The 14,901-nt window shown below is 42.4% G+C and overlaps 1 long non-coding RNA gene across 1 annotated transcript in view; it reads right to left on the reverse strand.

Annotated features, from left to right (window-relative positions):
* Positions 1-909: 909 nt before the first annotated feature.
* LOC114568704 (uncharacterized) overlaps positions 910-14,901 on the reverse strand; it is a 205,656-nt gene continuing 191,664 nt past the window's right edge. The window contains exon 3 of the long non-coding RNA XR_003694312.1: positions 910-1,097. This is a non-coding gene — a long non-coding RNA (uncharacterized LOC114568704). The remainder of the gene's footprint in view (positions 1,098-14,901) is intronic.

Consider the following 14,901-nt stretch of genomic DNA (forward strand, 5'->3'; position numbering starts at 1 on the left):
CACACACACACACACACACACACACACACATATATATATATATATATATATATATATATATATATATATATATATATATATATATATATATATATATATATATATATATATATATATTATGAGCTTCTGTAAAGCTGCTACTTTCTGGAAAACAGATGCATCTTCATCATGCTGCATTAATAAATGTACCTAAAAGAATCACAAATGTTCTGCCATATATACTATATATACGCATATATATACACACACATATATACACGTATATATCATATCTGACAGTACATACATCAAATGAAGGAAGCAAAGATATCATTTCATGTTTTAGAACCTTTTCTCAAACAAACTCTAGCCGTTAGCCCTTCGCTATAAGGTGTGTCACTAGGTATTAGGAGATCTGTAGTGGAAGAATTCATATCAACTCTCTTAATAAAAGTTGTAGTTCCACATTAAAAAATACTTAAGTAAAAGTCATTAATTAAAAGTCACTCATTCTCTGGAGCTACACTGCAGACTGCAGTCGGAATTATTTGATTCTTTACTATATAATTTAAAGTAGATGTTCCCTAAACATATTGATATAATATTCTTTGAATACTGTGCACATATCCTTACCCCCTGAAATAATAATCCACTATCTCTTTATGGAATATACTCAACTTTAAGGGCTGGCACAATTGCACCACAACACAATTACACAACAACACAACAGAATGTAATCCAACACAGTAGCTCTTAAATTTAAAGCTTAATAATAATAATGATAAATATTTATGAAGCTCGTGAATGTTTAAAGTTTGTTCACACTGTGAGTTACGCATCTAATTTTTCCTCTGTATTGTACTGAACTGCAAATTAGGAGGGTTCCTTATTAACTGTATTCCAATACAATTACTAATTACCTGTAAAAAATTTAGTCAGGGTGCAGCCTCTGACTCACCCAGTGGAGGGTGCGCCCCATGTGGGCTGGTTCCTTGGCAGGGGACATGGGTTGGGGTCCGACCCATGGCCCTTTGCTGCATGTCATCCCTCCCTTCTCTCCACTTTTCTGTCTTCAGGCTGTCCTCTCGAATGAAGGCCGTAGAAGCCCAGAGAATAACCTTAAAAAGAAAAAGTAATAATGTAGTCAGTAACCTAATAAAAGCATCCCAATATGAAAGTAACTTGTGCAATGAAATGCCTATAGATTGTGCAAAAAGATTAATTACCTTAATACAAAATATGGGCATAACTTGCACTGTAAATTGGGAAATTTCCACCAGCGAAAGCATTTTCACTAATGTTAGAGGCCGAGGTTGTTAGGGTTTAGGGAAATGGCGGGCCCAAATGCAGAGACAGCAGGGCAGTGGTGAGCTTGATGATTTAATTACACAAAAATCAATACAACAAAAGGAGTCCTGAAGACAGCAGGCAAAACAGTTCCAAAACGTAGAGGAAGCCAAAAGACTAGGAACAACAACAACAACAGGAACACGGAGACAAAGGTGTGGACTCCACACACTAACACAATACGACAGACCTTTAAGGAAAAGCACAGGTGTATTAAAAACCACTAATGATAGCTGCATTCTACTTAGGAGAGGCCCTGATGTTGGGAAATCACTGAAATAGCTTACTGGGAGACTTGATGGAACTGAGCCATCGTTAAGGTTATCAATTTCAGCTGTGCTTTTCCTACTATGACAAGTCAAAATGTCTGCTGTGAAAAAGGTCCATACAATGATCAGACAAAGACAACACAGAAGAGACTAAATACACAAGGTAACGAGGGGGAAACAAGGGACAGGTGACACGAGGGCTCAGGAAGCGATATTACGAATCCCACTATGGCCACGCCAAGACTCGCCCTTCAACAGCATTCACACACTACTATTGGCCAGGCGTCCATGCTTACACGTACAGGTCCTATCCCCTGACCAATCCCCTAACCCTAACCTTAACCACTCGAGGTGAAGTGCCTCACCCCAACCAATCGAGCTGCTTCATAGGGCGGGTCTTGGCGTGGCCATACTGGCATTCGTAATTTTGCGCTCAGGAATAGGTGAAACACATCAGGGCAGGGCAGACAATCACAGAGGCGGGAAAACACAAGGGGGGAAGTGAAACAAGACATGACAAGGGAGGAAAACAGACTACAAAATAAAACAGGAAACCGAAACGTACACGACCATGACGAAGGTGATGAATCGGCACGGTTAGATATGGTGTCACTCGAGACCAGATCGGTGTTGTCTGAGACTCGGGAGGTTTTGTCATGTCTGCGCATGTGCATGGTAGTATGTCATTCTTTATTTTTAAATGTATTTTAAAATTGTAAGCCTGTTTATAATCCTGATTTTTACTAAATAAATCGATAATTGACTTTTTTTTTTATGTAACTAACACGACTACAGTTGCCTTTTCTGTATCCTAATTACGTGACGCCGTTCCATGTATTCCGTTACTCCCTAAGCCTGGTTATTATGCATTTTGCATCTTGTACATCTTTGCTAATTCATCCACTGGACAAACCAAGAGGAGTTATTCAGCAGTGAGAAAGACCTTTATCACTTCCATCCCTCTGTGTGTTATTTCACGGTTTACCTTGTGCACAGGTGTGCAATTAGATTGGATGGCAAAAGCTTATATTCAGCACAAATCTCTTCTCAGCCAATACCAGCAAATATTAATATTGTTTTCCTCATAAGCGTTCACAGGGAGTTCAGAGGCTTCCGACAGAATAAACAACAAGCGCTGGAACCAAAGCTCACTCTGCAGGCTGCACAGCACAGAAAAGCTTTCTCTGTATATCCAAAATGCTGAAGGCCAGCTTTCGGTGTGTCCTCTACTCCGTCCATAACCTCATCAGGCTGAATAATTGTTGCAGTGCAAAGAGAAGATTACCTGGAGGTGTAAAATGTCCTTTCCATTCCTGTGCTCTCCTCCCTTCACTTCTTTCCTGAATAAGACTGTTGCCATGTCCTTTTACAACTAATGAGACAAGACTGAAACACAAACTTTCCTTTGTGATTGTTTCATACCCGGGAGGCCTCCTTCCTTCAGAGCGGTGGTTCTCAACCTTTCTAAGTCACGAAGCCAATTTGACATAGCGGCCAAAACGTGTTCGTCACGTGATGCCCTCTGGCCCCAAAAGACCTTTTTCCCATAGGCCTACATGGCGAAAGAGACATCTATAAATCAGTGGATGAATGTTTTTGTAACACCTAAACCCCCGTGAAATGACTCGTTTCACTATCAGAATTTGATCCATTCGGCCCGGTTACATTTCAGAAGTCTAGAGCTGCACAATTATATCATTTAATCCACATTTAAGTTAGCGGGGGGCTAAACTGGAAGTAGTCGGATCGGCCGGTGAAAGATTCTGGTGCACCTGCTCCAGGAACCCCATAGTGCAGAAACATCACCTGGGTAATTTTATACATGGCAGTTTTTTTGGCTTCATATGCACGAGCAACTCTCATAGGACAGACTGATCTCATGAAGTGGCGTATGTATGACACGCCAATTCGTATGCCATTTTTGCCGTGTTATCAAGGCTCATACTCGCTTTTTAGCGTGTTTATCAACATCGTTTGGCCTCCAGTGACTTACATTACTTTGCAATTGCGTGTGAATTTACGTAGCGAATAGCTCGAAAGGGCGAAAATCCGCGTAGGGAGGTTGTGTTGGGGTGGTGGATGGGTCAAACACAGGACTTTCACCCAGGAGACCGGGAATCATGTCCCGCATGTCACGTTTCCTTTATGTACAGCGTATAACGTTTCCTAAACTCAACTGTCGCCTTCTTCTTTTACTAAACCCAACCGGTTCTTCTTTTCCTAAACACAACCCATGCATCACATTTCCTAAATCCAACCGTAGCTTTCTTCTTTTACTAAACCCAACCGGTTCTTCTTTTACTAAACCCAACCCACGTGTCACATTTCCTAAACCCAACCGTAGCTTTCTTCTTTTACTAAACCCAACCTGTCCGCTGTATACAGCGCTCAAAATGCGTACAGATAACACGCCACTTGGCTTAAGAAAGTAGGCGTGTATGTTTACGCAAAGTCATGATGTCATGTTGCTCGTAGGAATGGACGGAGCTCCACCTCGAGCGCTGTATCCAGGTTTTTTTTTTTATACATACATGGTCCATCAAGTCCCGTTTAGACCAGGGATGGTACGGAGTCTGGACTAGTAGCTGGAGAGTTCACCTTCCAAAACCCCCAACTGCTCGGGGCGCCGAAATGACCTCTCTCCAATCGGTGTGTAATAACTAACAAAATAACTAACAACAGAATGAAAAGACGGCATGTTTGTTGTTGTTGATTTTTGTCGTTGTAAATAGAAATTTTGCCCCTAATTCTATTTCCCCCCATCGTGGCAATCCACAGACAGAAGGGAAATGAAGGGAAGTAAAGGGACAGTCAACAAGAGAAAATGCTGCAAACTGGCATAAACAGCTGTTTCTACGTGCCTCCCCCTGCTGATTTTGATCATTAAATGTGTATTAAAAAATGCTTTCCCTAAACGTTGTCCAATGTGCTCGAAGCACTGTGGATTTTTTCCAGAGGCTGATTGTCTTTGCATATTTCATTTTTATTTCATAGGAATGTGAAGAGCAGCACTGCCATTATTATTGATGGTGTTGTGTGTCTTTAAAGTGGCTGTGATTTTATTAAATGTGATGAAACTCTCATAAGACTTTTCCTTTCAACCACATTGATTTATTATTGCAGTTTGTATTAGGAATGGCTAAAAGGCTTAGTACTGAGGGCTAAAAAATGATGCATTACATGCAATTCTCCCATCCAGCATATTTATTCCAAGCTAATGATTTAACTGTATATAACACAAAATGAGATGCAAAGTGAACGTTTTGGCACTAGAGAGTCCAAATGGAAAGAGGTAATCCTCTGGGGAGCATGGATGTGCATTTAATGCAAATCTGCCTGTGTGAAATCAAACCATAACTCAATACATAACCAGCTGCACTTCTCAATATTTTGTTTTTTTATATTAACAATGGATTCAAGAACTATGTGTAATGTGAAAGTGATTGCTCATAGTGATAAACCCATGGAAAATTATCACTAGATGCTGCAGTGCCTCTCGGGTCCACAGAACATTTTAGTCTACGTTAGGACTGCAGGCAAATCCAATTGGTTTCTCAAATCAGATCTTTAAGACAAACTGTCCACACTGCTTTTTGTTAATTGATCAGGGCAGATTTGTGTGTCCAGACATCACCGACCTATCTGCATGGGTTGCTGTGGTAACGACGGAGGCTTTCCACTGAGGAAATTGAGAAATGGAGGTCCATCGTTTCGCCCCCAATAGCGCCGTCAAGTGGCGGTGCAGAACGGACTGTTGTCCTCCTCCATGTTGTTCTCCTCCATGTTGTTCTCTATAGCGCTCTGCTAGTAGTAGCATCTGCTCAGCACTTCTGTCACTCTGGACTTGACGCCGTTGTTGTGTGTCACTTTGTGAGTATCATTAAGCTATTTTGTTGAGTGAAATGTTCGGAGTAAATTTAAGTTGGGCTTTAATTGTGAAAGTTAAAACCCGTGCTGCCGCTGACAACATGAAAGTCAATTAAGGCCATCTTGTTTCACGCTGGCTCGGACTACAGAGCCTCTATGTTTTTATTTTATCATTATCTGCATTAAGTAGAGGCGCATAACCCACACAAGTGACGCAGCAGACACTTTCCTGAATGGAATCAATCACCTGTCCTATCAGGTTACAATCTGTCATCACACGATCCAAGTGTCTACTCCGAACATTATAGAATGCTAAGTAATCAGGCACAACTTATTATTATTGACGGTTTGATCAGAATTTGACTAATTGAATTTGAGCTTGAATATAGTTTAGAAAACTTTTAAACCTTAAAAGGAACTTAAAGGTCCCATGGCATGAGGTTTATTTAACATTAATATGTGTTCCCCCAGCCTGCCTATGGTCCCCCAGTGGCTAGAAATGGTGATAGGTGTAAACCGAGCCCTGGGTATCCTGCTCTGCCTTTGAGAAAATGAAAGCTCAGATGGGCCAATCTGGAATCTTCTCCTTATGAGGTCATAAGGAGAAAGGTTACCTCCCCTTTCTCTGCTTTGCCCACCCAGAGAATTTGGCCCACCCATGAGAAAGAGAGACATGATGGCTTTCGTAGCAGTTGGTCAATGCCACACCCCCACTCTTCACCATGCCCCCCCCTCTCCTCCTCAATAGCTTCAGACACAGAAATGGCACATCCTAAGGAAAGCTCATTGTGGGACTGGCTCTAGTGGCTGTAATTCTGCACCAAGGCTGAATTTCGGGAAAGAGACTTCAGATACAGTATTAGGGGACCACTAAGGCCTATATAAAAGAGACTTCAGATACAGTATTAGGGGCCACTAAGGCCTATATAAAAGAGACTTCAGATACAGTATTAGGGGACCACTAAGGCCTATATAAAAGAGACTTCAGATAGAGTATTAGGGGCCACTAAGGCCTATATAAAAGAGACTTCAGATACAGTATTAGGGGACCACTAAGGTTTATATAAAAGAGACTTCAGATACAGTATTAGGGGACCACTAAGGTCTATATAAAAGAGACTTCAGATACAGTATTAGGGGACCACTAAGGTCTATATAAGAGACTTCAGATACAGTATTAGGGGACCACTAAGGTCTATATAAAAGAGACTTCAGATACAGTATTAGGGGACCACTAAGGTCTATATAAAAGAGACTTCAGATACAGTATTAGGGGACCACTAAGGGTTATATAAAAGAGACTTCAGATACAGTATTAGGGGACCACTAAGGTCTATATAAAAGAGACTTCAGATACAGTATTAGGGGACCAATAAGGTCTATATAAAAGAGACTTCAGATACAGTATTAGGGGACCACTAAGGTCTATATAAAAGAGACTTCAGATACAGTATTAGGGGACCACTAAGGCCTATATAAAAGCATCCAAAGAGCACCATGTCATGGGACCTTTAAAATAGTGTGGTTTTGATGGCAACTGGGGGTTGGCAGCATACCTGGTTCCACATTCTTCATATATGTTTGCTACCTATTTAACTATAATTGTAATTCTGTTTCCTCATTGTTATTTGTGTCTACTCTGTCTGTCCACCGTGCAAGAGGGATGCCTCCCATTTTGCTCTTAAGTTTGAACTACAATCATCCTGACACCACAGGGGGGTGGGGGTTACCTATCTGTGACAACCTGCCTTTCTGCCTCAAACAGCAGGCAGAAAAATTAACAGCCTTGCACCTGTTGTCATGGAAACCCTTAACATGTTTTTGGTTGCCCTTGATGCTCCTTGCCTAAGTCCACAACAAAGCAAACTCCAAAGAAGTTGCAAATCAATACAAGCAGCAGGCATCGGGCATAGCCGTGCTGCGTCGGGCGGCCGTGGCCGTGGTTGAAATTCACCGACAGTATCCATGTAGGTGTTTGAAAATGCATAGAATAATGGGAATTAAGGACACGCCAATCTGTCCAGCTTAGCAGAGTGCCTGAAAGAGATGGGGCAGAGGAGAGAGGGAGGGAAAGAGAAAAGTGACACGTTGACAAATTTCAAATGCAGCTCTCTCCACTCAATCAGCCCAGGGACAAACTTTGATGCGACTTTACTCCGGGATAACGTGCCGGGCCAATTTGGATGTCTCTCAAACGGAAGATTCAGCCGCTCCTTGTTTCGCCGGCGCTAACACCTTTGAAGAGCGGCTCTAATGCATCCATCTCTTTCTCTCTCTCTCTCTTTCGCTCTTCCCCCTATCTCTAACCTTGACATGAAGGGCTCCCCATCTCCCCACAAAGCACCTGATTGAATCCCAATGTAAAAAGCGTTAGCTAAAGCGCACACTTTGTTTCCTGCCTTGATTGGATCTTTGGAGGCTCTCTCGGTTTCTCGTCCCATGGGCTCAATCGCCAGTGTCTGATTGGTGATGTTAACCTCCTGTGACCTTGAAATGGACTGTACCACCCGCACATCATGGGTGGCCTCGCACTGCCCTATCGTTTCTCTCTCTTGTGTGAAAAGCGCCCTTCCGCAAGAAGTTTCAAGGAGCCACCGAGAAGACTTTAAAGAGCTCTCAGGTAGTTTTGTGAAACACATTTGTTCCATTCACAAACACCCACTCTCTCTGACCCCCGGGGGGAGGCATTTTGATCGTCTGCCACTGGATTGTTGATGCTCCGGGAGCTTTGTGAGACTGAGTCTATACAGGCCAGAATATGAAGGGGGGCTCTTGCATCTCTTTTGCCATCAGAAGTAGCAAACACAAAAAGAAAGAAGGGGGCTCTTCAAAAGACCAATCAGCCACAATTAAGCACAGCGTCTGACAAAAACAAGCAGAGGAATGAGAAGGAAGGAACGATTTCCACTGCGGTCGGCCTGATGTTTAAACCTGCGGCGGAACAATCACAAAGGGCAAACTCGGTCGGTAGGGAGCACAGTTGGAGAGGTGGGTTCAAGCAATTCAGGGTTGAAAAAGGCTGCCTGTGCCGTTTTCACAGAGTAAGAGAGACATAAAAACAGAAATCTGAAGACAGAGATGAACAACTTTGTGGAGTAAGGAAAGACTCGGCAGTACAAGATTAAAACAGCCCTCAGGTGCTGTTTGACAGGGTGCAATGGTACATTGTGTTCAGAAAAGCTGCCGTGTTTACTTCTCTGTGGAAGTGTTTGAGCCTTCGCCTCCACATACTGTGTTCCAGTTAAAGTGGAGGACTACTCAGGTCAAGCCCTGAGCTCAGGAAACAAACACACACCAGTGTTTCAACTAGGATTTTTTTTCAGCAGTGAGGGGAAAGGGTTAGGGTTAACAGAAGGTCTGTTGATCCCGGACCACCCCGACTCCGCACCGGATAAGCAAAATTTCTGTTGCTGCCGTTACACAGGTTAGACCCAGTGCTGCCGCTGGGACCCCGACACTGGGGTTTGCGCTCACTGAATTCAAGTAGCTTAAAGGTTAAGTACCTTTTTTTTTTTTCAGCCTGGGCCCCATATCCCCATGCATTTGTGTCTAATAGACTGACGTGACCACAATTCCTTGAATTTGGTCCAGTATTGAGCGAGATCGCAACAATGGGCCGGCGCGAACCGAGCTACGATGTAACCTAATGGGGCAATTGTGGAGCCTTGTCTTTTGTCCAATAAAAGGGATTTTATTTTTTTATTTTTTGTGCCGACAGGCTCAGATTGTTACTGAGAGTGTCTGACAACGTTATCGATCTCAGGACGTGACTTGTTGTCCGAAAACAGCGGTGTGGAGAGTGAAACGCCAGTGTTTCAGAGTAGGCTACAGAAATAATGCTCCTCCTCCAGATTTTAATGTAATGTCTCAATATTTCAATGATTTCGACAACGTGGATGAAGTAGTTATAATTGGATGGCCGCCCGTAATTCATTTGAGCCAGAGTGGGCTATTGTCTACAGATGAAGTATACGGATGAAGAGCAGACGAGGGGGGGGGAGAGAAAGAGAGAGAGCGAGAGAGAGAGAGAGAGAGAGAGAGAAGCTGCAGTTGCTCAGTGTTTCATGCGGTCAATAGGCTATAATACATCCATTGTTTTGTGTTATCTAAAAGATTTTCAATAAAAATGTTTGTGTTTGTCTCACAGGCCTGTTGATTAGAGGGGGACATCCTCTGATGTGGAGACACAGCGTTGTGTCCGAGGTGTATCACTGGACACATCCACACCACCGACACATTCTCGCTCCCATCGCGTTAAACACGGATGCTTGGTCAGGTGCCTTTGGCGTTGTTATTGACTCTAAAAGTCTCCTTTAGCGTCATATCTAAACGCGCTTTATCTAAACGAGCTTGGTCGGGACTATTGGCGTCACTTTTGACGCAGTCAGGTTTAGGAAAAGGACGTGAGTGGGCTTATAAAAAGGTAAGTTTCCATGACACATGGGACAAGAACGGGACAGTTGTCTCATTTGTGGTCTGATAAACAGTAAGTTCGCCAAATTCAGTGCCCCATATCAATATTTTCCAAGCTTCTGTAGCGGTCATATTTTGCGGGACCCACGTGAATGCGGTTTCCATGCCATCGAGGCTTGAGAAGAGAACGCTGTAGGCTACTCGCACTGTTGTTCATGTGGTTGTCATGAGTTTGCAAGTGATTGACGTCCTGTCACTGTTCCAGCTGCTCATTCTCAAGAGAGAGGACAACCATTTGTTTGACAGCTCCGCAGAGTCATGTAATTGCGGGACTTTTTTTTTTAATTGCAGTGGCGGGTCGGGACACATGGCCCAAACAAAAAAAATATAAAAGTTGCGTCAAATACATTTTTCGCAAAGATAGTTTCAGTCATTTTAGGTTCTTATCAGGCTAATGTATGCACAAGTGTTCCTTTTTATGATAAGTTTGGTTTCAATTTGTTATTTGATGCTATGAAAACGGGTTGAAACATCATGATTGAAAGCTGTGATTGACTTAGTATTTTGATTAGTCGGACGGGTGTTTGGTCGGGACCGTGGCTCCAATTCCCAATCGATACATTGCAGACTCTGGTTCCACAATTTCAAGATGACAGCGCCCGTACCCGGGATATCTTGGCTTCACCTTTGTACAGCGGGAGGAAGTGGACACTCGTCGTCCCTTGTTATATACAGTACAGTCTACGCAGAAGACCCAGAAACACTGACTGATCAGAGCAGACTGGGCTTTTTCCAGAGGGGGGCCTTAAAGAGACAGGCGCTCTAACAGAGCGCCTCAGACAGAGGGTGAATACAGGTGCAGCAGCCATGGACAGTATAAGAAAAAGAAAGTGTTTATCGAATATTAAAGCGAGTAAACATGTTCTAGTAGAAACCCAAAAGACAAGTATGAACCTGAAAATGAGCATAATAGGTCCCCTTTAAATTAAATACTATCCTACACACTAGTGGAACAACATCAACAACATGAGTCCAAACCAAACGTAAAAATTTCATTTCTATAGACGGCACTTAGCAGTCGGTGCATACAACTGATCAACAATTATAAATACACAACCACCTTCCTCAGTGTGGCCTCACTAGAATTAACCGGGAAAAAAAAAAAGACAACTCAGACAATTAAATAAAAATGTTGACAATACCACACTGCGTTGGGTGCCACAAGCAATATTAGGCTACAGAAATGAAATAGCCTGATGCTTCTTATACCATCGGCAGCAGAAAAAAAAACATCACCAAGGCAACGACACAAACATGTATAAACAATCTAAATTCCACAGCGGCGGCAGCCACAAACACACATATCGGAGCAAAAAGACAGCTGCACAGTTTTTTACACAACGCGTAGAGCACACACACACAAGACACACAACAGTGGTGGTTCAGTTCGTTTGTTGGTACTTGCTTGTTTGAACAACATTCTGCGAATCCATGCACCTACTGCTCTAGGTTAATTAATCGGCTCGTTATTCTAGGGATGCACAGATTGTATGTTCACAATAACAATTTAGCCATTAGCTGATACCAATGTTTTGTTGTGTCCTCTTTTGTGACAGGCAAACAAAGAAATCTTCACTATAAAAAATAACTTCATAAATAACCTTTAAAGTCATTTGTCCCTTGATTACACTATCTTTAAATGAGCACAAATTTTAATTTATGAAACAACCTTTAATATATCCTTTCAATAAAACATAACTGCTTCAAAAGCCCTTTTAGCCTGCAATACAACAAACTTTACCTACTCAATGACAATAACCTTTCAGTACATAGGCTAAATAGCCCAACAAAAACATTTGGTTAAACATAAATTGAATGTAAAAGCCATTACAAAATTAATAAAATAGTAAGTGTCCTTGGAGTGTGACACTGCTTTTATCAATACTCTCAATCCATTGTGCCGTGAGGCTAAGCATTAGCCTAGAACTCTAGACGCACCTTATCGGCAGCAAATGTAATTTGCAGCCAGGGTCAGTCTAGCAACTCTCCGTTGGCTTGCGAGCTGGAAAAACCAAATTCTGGTCAGGCCAATCACATCGTGTATAGAGTCAGTGGGCGGGCTTAACATAATGACGGCAGAGTTGCGACGGTTCCACGTGAATTCCCTGCTACTTGAAAACAAAGAAGATGGCTGCTGCTGGCGAACAGCGGTCTTTGGAATCGGCTTTGGCCGGGACTCTGGAAGACTTGGAGTTAAGCACTGAAGTCATTCTTAAAAAAAAGGAAGATGTGTTGGGAGTTTTGCCGACCGGATACGGCAAAAGTTTAATCTATTAGCTAGTGTTGCTCTGGTTGGCTATGAGTGCAGAGGGAATTTGAAGGACAACCGTTTATCCCGCCCCTCGGAATGAGCCCTGAGTTCCCAGACCCAACATCTGGATGTGGCTCTGGCTTGTCAGGTTAGCTAAGCATACTCACACAAGCCAATGTGACGGATGCAACTTGAAAAGTAGCAAAACACAATGCTGCGTGATTAAATGTCCAATTTTTAAACATAGTCAAAGTACGAGTACACAAATACATGACTATGTTACAGTAGCGAGAGTAAATGGAGTCCTTACTTCCACCCCTGGCAGTTAGTTTCAACTTTCCCATTATCTTTCACTTCCAGCAGACAGTTTAGAAGCAGACATGAACTGAGTTTAGAGAGATGGGTATAGGAAAGAACTGGAATCAGGGGATGTTGCAGTTATGTGATGCGTGCCATAAACCTTTGGCAATAAGGACACCCCCAGGAATCAATTTTCCCAAAACAAATAGAAAGCTTTAAAAAATTATGCATAATACGATTCTAGTGAGGGCTCCGTCTATGTACTGCTATAACAGACATAAACAATGCAGTCACTGTTTTTACAAAAACAACTTCATTCAAAAAGTTGAATCAATTGTCCCAACAGCTGCTGTTGTTTCATCGCTGAATCCACTTTCAATGACAACCTCTCTCCTCCTTCCGACATCTTGCCATCACTGAACCCCTAGGCCTCTGGATGAGACTCAGCCAGAGCTGCAGGGGAGTACGAGCAGAAGACAACATGGTAAAATAGTGATGAGTAAAACCTCTGTTAGCTCACCAACTCATATTCTCACAGAACCGCCATACCTGCCATTTGGCAACCCTTTCAACATACTATTATTCATTCTGATAATATAGAACTTGAATAAATAAATACATTTTTTTCCTTCCTAAGTAGGGCTGCACGATATGAGGAAAATATCTAATTGCGATTATTTTGACTGATATTGCGATATGATTCACGATATTGGAGGGAATGATCGTTTTTGTATCATTATTCTCATTTTTATTGAAAAATATAAAAAAAAAAAATGATTGAAGTGTGATTTTTTTTGCGAGGATCTGTACCAAACAAAGATTTTTTTCTTTAGTCTGTAGGATAGGATTTGTAGGCCGGGATGTCTCTGCACCACCACAATACCTTATTTTAGAATGATTTGACACATATTTTGCCTTTAACAAATATTGCGCCCCCCCTGCAATTTGGATTGCATTAGTTCATATTGCGATTTTGATAAAATTGCGATTAATTGTGCAGCCCCAGTCCTGAGTCAAACCATCCTGTGCTGATTTGTTTTTCCATTACCAGTTTCAGCGCACCAAGTTGTGCCAAGCTGCGCCAGAGATGCACCATCTCCGGAGTCAGTCTACCGGCCTCCAACCAGGTTGAGGTGACATCAGCTTCGCTTTCGCCGACGGCTCGTGAGGACTGTGTGGACGAAGTACACACGGTGATACACTGGTAAGAGCTAATTACGTTTAACCATGTATCAGCTAATTTAAATAGCTCACGTTACTGGATTGTGTGAATAGGTAACTTCAGTTAACATTGTAAAGTTAAAAAGTGAAAAGTAGCCTGGAAATCCAGACCCAAATCCGAAAGATTAAGGGTCTGGCAATGAGTAATGAAAATGGCCCAACTCGAAGGGCGGCATCACTGCACGCAATACGTACTACCGGCACATACGGGTACTTCGCTAAAAGTCAAAGCCGCGCCCCCTTTTGGGGGATAGAAAACAGACGGTCCCATAGAAGTCAATGCAATTTGACGTGTGTTTGGATCATAATTTTGACAAATGTTTGTGAATTCTTTTCTTGTTAAACAGATGGTTTGTTTCATACATGTCTAATGTTTATTGTGTGACCTTGCCTGAACCTGAGCATTCACAATACCTTAATAAACTAAGGTTGATCTCCATCATGTCCCCTCAGTCTTCCCCCGTATCAGTAGATCAATGGCCCAACATGGTGGCCGCATACTGCTAAATGAAGAAATACATATCTGATTAAATCACTATTGTTAGGCTGTGTGTCGTCTGTAATTAATCAACCTGTTATTAATAACCAACTGTTTGATCTATAAGCTGAGATTTAGTTGGAGATGACAGTCTGATGCTGCTAAACTGTTATCAGCCTCCCACTAAAGCTATCCATCAGTAGTGACTGTCACCAGCATCATTTACCACACCGACTGACAATATTCACGTTTCTTATGAGCCTCATATATCACTGTGAAAGTCTCGATTAACCCGCTACACAACAGCTGTTTCTCTCCTGATGTGACAGCGCAATTCTTCCCTCTCATAGGGAGCCTCGGTGATGCTGGTCTGGTCTATAGTCTGGGGCCAAAGCCCATCTATCAGGCTCTATTTTAGGATATGGCAAGAGGACAAATCGAAGACCGGGGTTTTTGGATGTATTGTTGGTGCAACAAACTACTCAGCAACATTTCGGCATAGTTATTAATTTAAAAGGGTTTGTTTAAAGCAAATGTTTGGAGCAAATTACATTTTCTCTGTCGTTTACGCTGTTGTCGTCTATGGGGAACGCGGGATTGTTTTCCCCCAGAAAGTGGGCGTGGTCATGAGACCTGCACTCGGATGACGTGTTGCCAGTAATACGTATTGGATAACACTACAACCAATGTTTACTAATGACTTCGACGTTGCAGCG

This window comes from Perca flavescens, chromosome 14 (assembly GCF_004354835.1).
Source record: "Perca flavescens isolate YP-PL-M2 chromosome 14, PFLA_1.0, whole genome shotgun sequence".
Lineage (NCBI taxonomy): Eukaryota > Metazoa > Chordata > Actinopteri > Perciformes > Percidae > Perca > Perca flavescens.